Here is a 13,748-nt window from a genome sequence, read left to right on the forward strand (position 1 = left end):
GGGTAAAATCCGCTCCAGCTCATCTGTGGACAAAGTTATATTGACGACACTCTTCCTGCTGCTGCTGATCGATCGAATTGATCTTTATTGATAGATTCTGGTGCAAATATTGTACATTTAGTCAATGATTTAAAGTAGATTAATTTATTTCAGGGACTTTAAAGAGTAAATTTACCCATCCTTACAGATAAAGAGTCAAACCAGAACCAGAGAGTTTGGGTCGGACAGCAGAGCTGACCAATCAACATGAAACATTAATCACACATTCTGGCATTTTAAATGTAGAAGATGTAATAATAAACGTGCTGTCAGTGCCGTCTTCTTCCTGGTTTGTTGAGTCCTCAGACAGCAGCGCTGCTCGTTTCTTCTGATAAACACATGCCTGGGGGGTCCGGAGACGCAAACCAAACTGTGTTTAAAAGGCTGTTGCAGTTTCACGATGACTCGCAGAAAACAAACCAGCTCACACATGTTCTTCATTTTCACTCTGAAACAAACCCAAGCTTTGAAACGCTTCTTTATCGGCTCAGTTTTAACACTCGGCTCCTTTATTCCAATCTGTTCTCCTCATACAGGCAGCCGTGGGGATGGAGCAACTCCCTCTGCAGCACTTCGCCGCTGCACCGCATGAAATTAGAAACTTCTACTCTGTTGGAGGGCCTTTACTGTGAAGAAGAGCCTCTGATTACACTCTTTATTCTCCGTATTGAGCTGGATTCATGCCTGAGAACAGCAGGGATGCATCACAACATCTCTCATGTGCTTTGCTGCCATTCTTTTTCCCGTTTGTCACTAACATGTGGCGTCTTACTGATATTCTGTCCCGTGCTTCGGTGGTTGTTCGCCGTCTGCTGTGTCACTGCCCCTGATGGCGAGGTGACCTTTATTCGCTGAATCACTGATCCGGGCTCCGCACTTGGACTCGTGTGCAGATAAGAGCTGCTGTTGTATCTCATGTTTCCAGCAGACTCATAAGAAAACTTTCTGCCTGTGCAAGAAGGAAAAGGTCAACCCGGAACGGCCAGTACACAGTTACCTGGTTGCATTACAGCGAGGAACAGGCTGAAACTCACACTGAGGAATGTGTTGGATGTGGGAGCTGGAGCTGTTATATGTCATCTGTCTTTGGTTTGTATTCAGCCGAGCCAAAAAGCTTTTTTTTCAGCCCAGTTGCGAAACCTGCCAGCATTTAGCCTCAGTGGAAAAATAAACAGTTGTGCAATCTTTTTGTTAATGAGTCTGAAATATTTTTAAGATTTTGTCTCAGACGTTGAAAGCAAATATAAACTGTGTTGTTTTGATGTCATATACCTGATACTTTGTGGTTTCCGTGCATGTTTTCTTTGTGCAAGAAGGCAGAAGAAGACTGGTGGTTCAGTATAATGTAGTACCGCACTCTGTCCAACAGGGGGCGCTACTCAGCCACTGCTGTCATCGACTAAAACAGGAGAAGAAAATGATTGTTTCCTTTCAGTTAAGTAAGATTATTTAGTAAGGTTCATATTCTTTTTTTATCTCTCCCTCTTTCTCTTATTTTACATGTTCCTTTCTTTCTTTAACCTCTTTCTCTTATTTTACACGTTCCTTTCTTTCTTTAACCTCTCTTTCTCTTATTTTACACGTTCCTTTCTTTCTTTAACCTCTCTTTCTCTTATTTTACACGTTCCTTTCTTTCTTTAACCTCTCTTTCTCTTATTTTACATGTTCCTTTCTTTCTTTAACCTCTCTTATTTTACACGTTCCTTTCATTCTTTAACCTCTCTTTCTCTTATTTTACACATTCCTTTCTTTCTTTAATCTCTCTTTCTCTTATTTTACACGTTCCTTTCTTTCTTTAACCTCTCTTTCTCTTATTTTACACGTTCCTTTCCTTTCTTTAACCTCTCTTCCTCTTATTTTACATGTTCCTTTCTTTCTTTAACCTCTCTTATTTTACACGTTCCTTTCATTCTTTAACCTCTCTTTCTCTTATTTTACACATTCCTTTCTTTCTTTAATCTCTCTTTCTCTTATTTTACACGTTCCTTTCTTTCTTTAATCTCTTTCTCTTATTCTACACGTTCCTTTCTTTCTTTAACCTCTCTTTCTCTTATTCTACACGTTCCTTTCTTTCTTTAACCCCTCTTTCTCTTATTTTACACGTTCCTTTCTTTCTTTAACCTCTCTTTCTCTTATTTTACACGTTCCTTTCTTTCTTTAACCTCTCTTTCTCTTATTTTACACGTTCCTTTCTTTCTTTAACCTCTCTTTCTCTTATTTTACACGTTCCTTTCTTTCTTTAACCCCTCTTTCTCTTATTTTACACGTTCCTTTCTTTCTTTAACCTCTCTTTCTCTTATTCTACACGTTCCTTTCTTTCTTTAACCCCTCTTTCTCTTATTTTACACGTTCCTTTCTTTCTTTAATCTCTCTTCCTCTTATTTTACACGTTCCTTTCTTTCTTTAACCCCTCTTTCTCTTATTTTACACGTTCCTTTCTTTCTTTAACCTCTCTTTCTCTTATTCTACACGTTCCTTTCTTTCTTTAACCCCTCTTTCTCTTATTTTACACGTTCCTTTCTTTCTTTAACCTCTCTTTCTCTTATTCTACACGTTCCTTTCTTTCTTTAACCCCTCTTTCTCTTATTTTACACGTTCCTTTCTTTCTTTAATCTCTCTTCCTCTTATTTTACACGTTCCTTTCTTTCTTTAACCCCTCTTTCTCTTATTTTACACGTTCCTTTCTTTCTTTAACCCCTCTTTCTCTTATTTTACACGTTCCTTTCTTTCTTTAACCCCTCTTTCTCTTATTTTACACGTTCCTTTCTTTCTTTAACCTCTCTTTCTCTTATTTTACACGTTCCTTTCTTTCTTTAACCTCTCTTTCTCTTATTTTACACGTTCCTTTCTTTCTTTAACCTCTCTTTCTCTTATTTTACACGTTCCTTTCTTTCTTTAACCTCTCTTTCTCTTATTTTACACGTTCCTTTCTTTCTTTAACCTCTCTTTCTCTTATTTTACACGTTCCTTTCTTTCTTTAACCTCTCTTTCTCTTATTTTACATGTTCCTTTCTTTCTTTAACCTCTCTTATTTTACACGTTCCTTTCATTCTTTAACCTCTCTTTCTCTTATTTTACACATTCCTTTCTTTCTTTAATCTCTCTTTCTCTTATTTTACACGTTCCTTTCTTTCTTTAACCTCTCTTTCTCTTATTTTACACGTTCCTTTCCTTTCTTTAACCTCTCTTCCTCTTATTTTACATGTTCCTTTCTTTCTTTAACCTCTCTTATTTTACACGTTCCTTTCATTCTTTAACCTCTCTTTCTCTTATTTTACACATTCCTTTCTTTCTTTAATCTCTCTTTCTCTTATTTTACACGTTCCTTTCTTTCTTTAATCTCTTTCTCTTATTCTACACGTTCCTTTCTTTCTTTAACCTCTCTTTCTCTTATTCTACACGTTCCTTTCTTTCTTTAACCCCTCTTTCTCTTATTTTACACGTTCCTTTCTTTCTTTAACCTCTCTTTCTCTTATTTTACACGTTCCTTTCTTTCTTTAACCTCTCTTTCTCTTATTTTACACGTTCCTTTCTTTCTTTAACCTCTCTTTCTCTTATTTTACACGTTCCTTTCTTTCTTTAACCCCTCTTTCTCTTATTTTACACGTTCCTTTCTTTCTTTAACCTCTCTTTCTCTTATTCTACACGTTCCTTTCTTTCTTTAACCCCTCTTTCTCTTATTTTACACGTTCCTTTCTTTCTTTAATCTCTCTTCCTCTTATTTTACACGTTCCTTTCTTTCTTTAACCCCTCTTTCTCTTATTTTACACGTTCCTTTCTTTCTTTAACCTCTCTTTCTCTTATTCTACACGTTCCTTTCTTTCTTTAACCCCTCTTTCTCTTATTTTACACGTTCCTTTCTTTCTTTAACCTCTCTTTCTCTTATTCTACACGTTCCTTTCTTTCTTTAACCCCTCTTTCTCTTATTTTACACGTTCCTTTCTTTCTTTAATCTCTCTTCCTCTTATTTTACACGTTCCTTTCTTTCTTTAACCCCTCTTTCTCTTATTTTACACGTTCCTTTCTTTCTTTAACCCCTCTTTCTCTTATTTTACACGTTCCTTTCTTTCTTTAACCCCTCTTTCTCTTATTTTACACGTTCCTTTCTTTCTTTAACCTCTCTTTCTCTTATTTTACACGTTCCTTTCTTTCTTTAACCTCTCTTTCTCTTATTTTACACATTCCTTTCTTTCTTTAACCTCTCTTTCTCTTATTTTACACGTTCCTTTCTTTCTTTAACCTCTCTTTCTCTTATTTTACACGTTCCTTTCTTTCTTTAACCTCTCTTTCTCTTATTTTACACGTTCCTTTCTTTCTTTAACCTCTCTTTCTCTTATTTTACACGTTCCTTTCTTTCTTTAACCTCTCTTTCTCTTATTTTACACGTTCCTTTCTTTCTTTAACCTCTCTTTCTTTCACGTTCCTTTCTTTCTTTAACCTCTCTTTCTCTTATTTTACACGTTCCTTTCTTTCTTTAACCTCTTTCTCCTATTTTACACGTTCCTTTCTTTCTTTAATCTCTCCCTCTTTCTCTTATTTTACACATTCCTTTCTTTCTTTAACCTCTCTTCCTCTTATTTTACATGTTCCTTTCTTTCTTTAACCTCTCTTTCTCTTATTTTACACGTTCCTTTCTTTCTTTAACTTCTCTTTCTCTTATTTTACACGTTCCTTTCTTTCTTTAACTTCTCTCTTATTTTACACGTTCCTTTCTTTCTTTAACCTCTCTTTCTCTTATTTTACACGTTCCTTTCTTTCTTTAACCTCTTTCTCCTATTTTACACGTTCCTTTCTTTCTTTAATCTCTCCCTCTTTCTCTTATTTTACACATTCCTTTCTTTCTTTAACCTCTCTTCCTCTTATTTTACATGTTCCTTTCTTTCTTTAACCTCTCTTTCTCTTATTTTACACGTTCCTTTCTTTCTTTAACCTCTCTTTCTCTTATTTTACACGTTCCTTTCTTTCTTTAACCTCTCTTTCTCTTATTTTACACGTTCCTTTCTTTCTTTAACCTCTCTTTCTCTTATTTTACACGTTCCTTTCTTTCTTTAACCTCTCTTTCTCTTATTTTACACGTTCCTTTCTTTCTTTAACCTCTCTTTCTCTTATTTTACACGTTCCTTTCCTTTCTTTAACCTCTCTTTCTCTTATTTTACACGTTCCTTTCTTTCTTTAACCTCTCTTATTTTACACGTTCCTTTCTTTCTTTAACCTCTCTTTCTCTTATTTTACACATTCCTTTCTTTCTTTAATCTCTCTTTCTCTTATTCTACACGTTCCTTTCTTTCTTTAACCTCTCTTTCTCTTATTCTACACGTTCCTTTCTTTCTTTAACCCCTCTTTCTCTTATTTTACACGTTCCTTTCTTTCTTTAACCTCTCTTTCTCTTATTTTACACGTTCCTTTCTTTCTTTAACCTCTCTTTCTCTTATTTTACACGTTCCTTTCTTTCTTTAACCTCTCTTTCTCTTATTTTACACGTTCCTTTCTTTCTTTAACCCCTCTTTCTCTTATTTTACACGTTCCTTTCTTTCTTTAACCTCTCTTTCTCTTATTTTACACGTTCCTTTCTTTCTTTAATCTCTCTTCCTCTTATTTTACACGTTCCTTTCTTTCTTTAACCCCTCTTTCTCTTATTTTACACGTTCCTTTCTTTCTTTAACCTCTCTTTCTCTTATTCTACACGTTCCTTTCTTTCTTTAACCCCTCTTTCTCTTATTTTACACGTTCCTTTCTTTCTTTAACCTCTCTTTCTCTTATTTTACACGTTCCTTTCTTTCTTTAACCTCTCTTTCTCTTATTTTACACGTTCCTTTCTTTCTTTAACCCCTCTTTCTCTTATTTTACACGTTCCTTTCTTTCTTTAATCTCTCTTTCTCTTATTTTACACGTTCCTTTCTTTCTTTAACCTCTCTTTCTCTTATTTTACACGTTCCTTTCTTTCTTTAACCTCTCTTTCTTTCACGTTCCTTTCTTTCTTTAACCTCTCTTTCTCTTATTTTACACGTTCCTTTCTTTCTTTAACCTCTTTCTCCTATTTTACACGTTCCTTTCTTTCTTTAATCTCTCCCTCTTTCTCTTATTTTACACATTCCTTTCTTTCTTTAACCTCTCTTCCTCTTATTTTACATGTTCCTTTCTTTCTTTAACCTCTCTTTCTCTTATTTTACACGTTCCTTTCTTTCTTTAACCTCTCTTTCTCTTATTTTACACGTTCCTTTCTTTCTTTAACTTCTCTTTCTCTTATTTTACACGTTCCTTTCTTTCTTTAACCTCTCTTTCTCTTATTTTACACGTTCCTTTCTTTCTTTAACCTCTTTCTCCTATTTTACACGTTCCTTTCTTTCTTTAATCTCTCCCTCTTTCTCTTATTCTACACGTTCCTTTCTTTCTTTAACCTCTCTTTCTCTTATTCTACACGTTCCTTTCTTTCTTTAACCTCTCTTTCTCTTATTCTACACGTTCCTTTCTTTCTTTAACCCCTCTTTCTCTTATTTTACACGTTCCTTTCTTTCTTTAACCTCTCTTTCTCTTATTTTACACGTTCCTTTCTTTCTTTAACCTCTCTTTCTCTTATTTTACACGTTCCTTTCTTTCTTTAACCTCTCTTTCTCTTATTTTACATGTTCCTTTCTTTCTTTAACCTCTCTTCCTCTTATTTTACACGTTCCTTTCTTTCTTTAACCCCTCTTTCTCTTATTTTACACGTTCCTTTCTTTCTTTAATCTCTCTTCCTCTTATTTTACACGTTCCTTTCTTTCTTTAACCCCTCTTTCTCTTATTTTACACGTTCCTTTCTTTCTTTAACCCCTCTTCCTCTTATTTTACACGTTCCTTTCTTTCTTTAACCTCTCTTCCTCTTATTTTACATGTTCCTTTCTTTCTTTAACCTCTTTCTCTTATTTTACACGTTCCTTTCTTTCTTTAACCTCTCTTTCCTCGTTCCTTTCCCTTTCCTCAGACTCTTAGAAGCACATATTCCTTCCTCTCACTTACATCCAGCACTAAGTCTCACTCGGTGAGCTTTTGACATGCACTTGTTGCAGAAAATCACTTCACACATTACCTTCACACTTTGCTACACCCAATGATTCAGTTGTGAGCTGTAATTGTACAGATTAAACTCATTATTTTCTCCTTTTTATCAGTGATGTTCTTTGACAGTTTCACTCATGTTTAACCACACAGTTAAACCTCTGAAACACTTTCCTCTGGAAACCTTTATCCTGCACAGAGTCCTGCAGAGTAATTCTTTAAGACAGATAACATCCTGTCCCACTGACGGCAAACTTTGGAACGCTCTGCATATTTTCTGGCTGCGGCTCACCAAAAGGGATTCTGATCCGGCCCATTAATGCTGACTGGACTTGGCTCAGGATGGCTGCATGCATTTGGACCTGTCTGGGATGAGAATTTCACTGTGTTCACACAGGTGTGGAGATGCATTTGGGAAAGATATATCGACCTGACTCAGGTTTAGCACCGAGATTCTGGCCACTAATTCCACCATTTATAGACACATTTAGATGGATAGATCTGTTTGTGATTTAGGAACTGCACCAAACTCACCTTTTACTTAACATTCAATCCTCTGATGGCTGAGCCTCTGGGCATTGGCCAATGTTTTGTGCTTTTGGAGGAACTCACATTTATCTCCATCCGTACTGAATATCCAAGAAGACACATACATGAACAATAACAATTAAAAATAGATTTGATGTGACACGGTAATCAGCGGTTTCTGACTTGCATTTCAGTTAAACTGTTCTGTGTTGTTGCTCTCAGGATTCTGTGTTCTGTCTCTGCAGGAAACTAAGTCACTTAGACAAGCTCTCAGCAGGCAGCCAAAAGTTTCATATGCAGATTATTTAAGAAAACAACAACAATGGCTTTTTTTTTTATGTTAAAAACAGTTTAAAACAGCATGGAAGTCATTCATTGATTCATTTTTCCAGAACCCAAACTGTGACATATTAACCGGGACAACAACTTTTTCAAAAAGATTTGGTTTATCTAAATTTAAGTTAAATTTAAGTTAAAGGCTACAAGCCGTTTCAGAAGTTTACAGAGAAAATAAGAACAACATTACTTTAAAGTGAGGATTTTTAAACAGAAGGTCAACTGAAAAACACCAGTGTGACATTTTTTAAAGTATTTCGTTTTTTTTTTTAAATTTTTGAACTTAAGCTACAGCTAACTGTTTGTTAGCGAAGCATAAAGACTGGAAATGAGACGGATTACTCTGCACTTTTCCCAAATAGTTAAACCTTACTAAGGGAAAAAAATCATGCAAACTAACTTCCATAATAATATGCTGATGTAAAAAGAACCAAAACCTTACTTAAAGAGCTAACAACAGCAGCTGCTAAGCTAACAACAGCAGCTGCTAAGCTAACGTGATGCTAGCTTGAGCCAACAAGCATGCTAACTCATAAAATTGGCATAAAACTCAATGTATTTATGTTGAAAAATGTTAATATTTCTTTTCCTTGTTCTTGTAGCAAAAACCCAACATGGCTTTCAAAGCACTTTACTTCAGTGGTGGATGTTTTTGGTATGTTGCTGTTTAAAGTGCAGCTCTTCACGTAGTTTGCCACTAAAAATACTGAAAAAAAAGCCATTTCCATATGTTTTTAAACAGATAAAAACAAAAAAAAAGAAGATTAAAACGGGTTCTGGGTCCCAGCTGATCTCTGGAGGAGCCTGATGGGAACTTTTTCTGCCTTTTAAAACAAGTAATCAATCCATTCATGTGGATCCCTCATCCAATCATATCCCTCTGTGAAGCCATGATTATGAAAAATTAATACAAACAATTAGGATTAATGATTTGATTGTTTCTGTTAAATTTCATGCTAATATTGTACTATAAACCCACTAATAATTCAGTCATTCTAAGTACTCTTAGAAAGAATTTGATGGAAATTTATACAGAAATATAGAAATTAATATATTTTTGATTGCAAAAACTGCAGATGCCAGAAATGACACGACAGGTGTGCAACAAGATGACCACAATTCATTTAGAATAATTGCAATTACGGGATTAATTGTTAATTGTGACAAAGCAAACCTCAGTCCTGCTTAATGCTATATTAAGGCCTGGAGCTGCCTGTTGCATCCGGTCTTAGAAGGTTAACATCTTTCTGCCGGCAGCACCTGAGCCTACAAGTCTATAGTTAATCACAGCAGCATTTATTTTCAGCCCTGGCCCTAATCTCAAGGTTTATGTCGAGCCGTGTTGACAAAGAAATGCTCCTCAAATAGCACATTAGCATTCAGACTCACTTAATAGTCAGCTGAGTGTCCCTGAGGTCAGCTCTCAGTGGAGCAGAGCGTGAAGTAACAGTCTTAGTGAGGAGCGAAAGTTTTATTCCCATCATAATGACTGGTGTTAATGCAAATTTCTACCATCTATTTCCATTAAAATCTATATCTCTGTCCTCATGAAAATAACATTCTAATGAGGATGAATTTCTAGGTTAACACATTAATGCGTTAATGCCTGAGCAGCTACTTTATTTCATTTTATTTCATTTTATTTCATTTTATTCTGTAGTAAAGAGGTAAAAAATGCAGTGTAAAGGTGGTCAAAGTCAAACTGTTCAACACTGACGGCCAAAGTTTCTGTATCTTCACACAGGAAACTTATCCACTGAAATTCCTGAGCTACTGATTTAGGCTTTTTTTCCTGTAACTGTGAAGGTTAAAACCAGTAAGCAGATGGGAAGAAGGTTTGCCCAGATATCTGACCACATGTTGAATGTTTTTCACTGCAGCAGAGGTGGTGTTCTTCCACTGAAAAATGAATCATGACGGCAGGAATTCATCAGCTTTACTGCGGTCAAACAGGGAGTTTTATCTGTTGAGCATCAGTCACTGGGTCATCTATCACTTTTACTTTTAGCCAGTGGTTTTATTTCTGTACACCAACCTAAAACAATTCAACAGGTTAAAATAAATACTTCAAAAGGATGAAATGAAGGTTGAAGGCTATAAACCCTGATAATATGCAGGAATGTTGTTCCTGATAGGTTGTTGTTCCATTTATCTTCGGTATCTGAGGATAAACTGTGTTATAATGTCTGTTTTGAAATAGTATTTTCAGAGAAACATCTTTCCTTATTGAATAAAAGCTGTTTTACATGATAATGCTCTGCAGCTTTGCCTCATGGGATAAAAGATAATAGTTTAACCGTGTTCTTTAGTGTCTTTTACCCATAATGCTGTTCTGTAAAAGCATCTGGCATCTAATGCTGAGGCAGATGAACGGCTTGTGAGTTATTATATGCAGATAAACATCATAAAGTATTCAGAGGTGTTTAGGTAACACTTTCTTGTTGGGTTTAAGCACTAAAACTATTTGGTTTTAGGAGAAGATTCAAATATTGATCAGCGTTTTGACTCTCCACAGGAAAACATAAAAATTCACCAGGTTGTGTATTTAGAGGTTTTTTTCGATATTTTCATGAATAAGTTGATGATTTATCTTATTTGATGTATTTTATGGACTGAAAAATGTTAAAAAAGGGCCATAAAAAGCAACTTTGGATCTTTCTTTTGTTGGATTAATTCTGTGCAGAACTCAGTTCACACTTTATTTTTCTGATTATTTTTACTCTTCTTTTAATGAATTCACTTATTAACGCGTTTTCTTTTTCTCCAAATGTTTATCTGGTAAATAGCATTTCGGGGAAGTTGGTATTCTTATTAAAAGGAACTCTTGCAGCAGTGATTAAACAGTTATTATTGTAACAGGCGCTGATCTAAGCCCAACTTCCTGAGAGAAATAGTGAGACGGTGACTTTTCTGGCAACGATCAGTTGTGTAAGCAGATGATTTAAGCTGCAGCACAGAGAGAAACTGCAGCTTAAATCAGCTGCTTTCACCCGAAAAGATGTAGAAGTTAGTGGGAAGGTTCAAGCACATCTTTAACATCATGTTCCCACCGTAAAGCAAACATTTAAAATGTCGCCTTATAGAAAACACACATCCAGCTCATCTCCATTCAATGACTGGAATTAATTAAATAGTTGAGTCTGGTCTGAAAACTTTGGCTTTTAATTCAAGTTCAGTCCAATCAGGTTTTTTTAAAATGTTTAAATGTTTTTAAATGTGTTTTTCTTTTAAACGTGCCGTAGAAATAAAACTCAGGACCAGCAATGGATGCCACATCATAGAACCTCACTGAGGACTAATGTCAAGGATCCCTGAGAGGATTCAGTCCTTTGTTCTGGGAGATTTAAGGATGCTTCTGTGCTGCAAAAAGAAGAAAGTGTCTTTATTTACAGGTTGTTTTCACTGTTTGTCACCATAGATTTTAGCTTTTTAAGGCGTTGCACCAGAGGACAACAGAGTAAAAGCTGCTGTTAGAAGGTAAATCCATGTTTTAACTGACGTGTGTCATGTATGACGGCTTCCATGATGTGTTTTTCAGATAGAAAGCAGCTCTTTTCCAGCCTGAGAAGGATGGATCCCACTGAGGCACCTTCTGAAACGTGGAGGATTATTTTTGTCATGTTTATTTGGCAGAAACAGTCACATGATCAGAGTCACATGATCAGAGTCACATGATCAGATGTTGTTTCCATGGACTCGTGCAAAGGTGCAGAAACATGAGGAATTCTTTCCAGTTTTGCTGATGGAAACCTGACTCGTAAGCCTTTAAACAACAAACTGTTCGTTGTGTTGTTTTTATCTGAGAAAGCCGGATGTTTAAAGGCCCAAAAGCAGGACTGAGAGTCAGCTTCCAGCCTTCAGTCGTGTCTCTTTCCGCCTGAGAGCTGTGTTAGCGGCTCTGTGACGTGTTACGGTTGTTAAACCTGTGAAGAAAAGGTGAGCGGTGCCCACTAATGTGGCCCTGAGTGCAGCTTCCTCAGTGCCAATTAAAGTGTGCACCAGGGTTTTGTGTTGCCATCAATGCTGTTTGAGGCCAAATTAGATAAAAACCCACGACGGAGGAGTCAAGTGACGCTGGACTGAATGCAGATTAAACCCGGTGGGTTTTAATATCTGCATCAGACAGATTAAAAAGCTCCCTGTCCAGAGGAATAAATATTGCATTCAGAACATTTACCACGTCATTGTTTCCATGTGTTCTCACCGTCTCACGGGTCAGAAACTGTCGGTCAGGTCCGGCTTCCGGCTGCTTCTCACGGTCATTCTGGACCTCAGCAACAGGGAGAAGGAACCCTGAGAAAAGCTCTCCCACCCACAGAACTGTGGCCTCTACATGCAAAGGTCTGTATTCATAAAAAGGAAAATACATTTTCCAACATCCTAAAGTAGTTTGGACATCGCAGAGTTGTAATAAAGTTGTTCAAAGCTTGTTTTTGGTCATACGCTTAAATAAGACCCGTCATGGCCATCTGTAAAGTTCCACCTCTGGAAATATGACGTGTTTGAGTGTTTCCTCATCAAGGAAAATGCTTTTCTTTTAGCAAACCACAAAACCCTCACGTGCTGGTCGGATGGGGCTCGGTGCTGAGGAATTATTCAGGTATACGGCAGCTTTGTGAGTTGAGTTAGCGACGCAGCGAGGGTCAGAGCACGTTATCTCAACCCGTCACACAGCACCATACAACCAAACCTTTTCACTTCCTGGTTGAGTTCCGTCAGAAATCAAAAGAACTTGGAAACAACAAAGTGTGACGTCACCGTTTCACTTCACATGAGGTCGCGCTCACGACCGCTAAAGGTCGCGCTCACGACCGCTAAAGGTCGCGCTCACGACCGCTAAAGGTCACGCTCACGACCGCTAAAGGTCGCGCTCACGACCGCTAAAGGTCGCGCTCACGGCCGCTAAAGGTAGCGCTCACGACCGCTAAAGGTCGCGCTCACGACCGCTAAAGGTCGTGCTCACGACCGCTAAAGGTCGCGCTCACGACCGCTAAAGGTCACGCTCACGACCGCCAAAGGTCGCGCTCACGACCGCCAAAGGTCGCGCTCACGACCGCTAAAGGTCACGCTCACGACCGCTAAAGGTCGCGCTCACGACCGCTAAAGGTCACGCTCACGACCGCTAAAGGTCACGCTCACGACCGCCAAAGGTCGCGCTCACGACCGCTAAAGGTCGCGCTCACGACCGCTAAAGGTCGCACTCACGACCGCTAAAGGTCACGCTCACGCTGTCCTTCAGGAAGAAATGAAACTACACTTTAAGATGCTGACATTTTTTAACTATCACAACATGTTTGGGTGTTTTGTCACATTTAAATTGTCTCATTTGAAAGATTTTGCCGTTAATATCTTCACAGGAAAGGACATTTCCTACAGAAAGCTAAAAGAGAGCTCCTCTAAGCTGATCAGGAACAATCAGCTGTTTCCGAACTGATAAGTGGTTCAAGTGAGCAACATAAGGAAACACAAATACTCCATATAATCCAGTAACTCGGTTATTTAACTCTTCTCCTGGAACTAGATTACAGCCACTTCTTCTTACACTGATCCACATTAAGACATTTAATGGAGCTTTGGCTGTTTAACCACAGCCAGTCGATAAAAGCAGGCCTGCAGCTGTAAATGAGCCACTTTTCCTCATCGATAGCCAACTCGTTGATCACGTCTTCGCCCCCCAACCACCGTGTTTCCCTCCTGTTGTTCTCTGCAACTTAACCCACTCCCAGTGTGTCAGACAGACTGTCTCTGTGCTCCGATGGCTATAATTGGCTCTCTTAGCCTGGCTGGCTAATGCTTTATAAAAGCTCCCC

At 37.5% G+C, this 13,748-nt stretch overlaps 1 long non-coding RNA gene across 1 annotated transcript; it reads right to left on the reverse strand.

Moving 5' to 3' along the window:
* Positions 1–899: 899 nt before the first annotated feature.
* On the reverse strand, positions 900–1,274 carry LOC140304934 (uncharacterized). The gene is made up of 2 exons (XR_011915305.1): positions 1,074–1,274; positions 900–988 (listed from the first exon to the last, which is right to left on the reverse strand). It is a non-coding gene; the product is annotated as an uncharacterized lncRNA (long non-coding RNA).
* Positions 1,275–13,748: the final 12,474 nt, after the last annotated feature.

The sequence above is a fragment of the Leuresthes tenuis genome, unplaced genomic scaffold (assembly GCF_036924035.1).
Source record: "Leuresthes tenuis unplaced genomic scaffold, fLeuTen1.0.hap1 SCAF_4, whole genome shotgun sequence".
Taxonomy (NCBI): domain Eukaryota; kingdom Metazoa; phylum Chordata; class Actinopteri; order Atheriniformes; family Atherinopsidae; genus Leuresthes; species Leuresthes tenuis.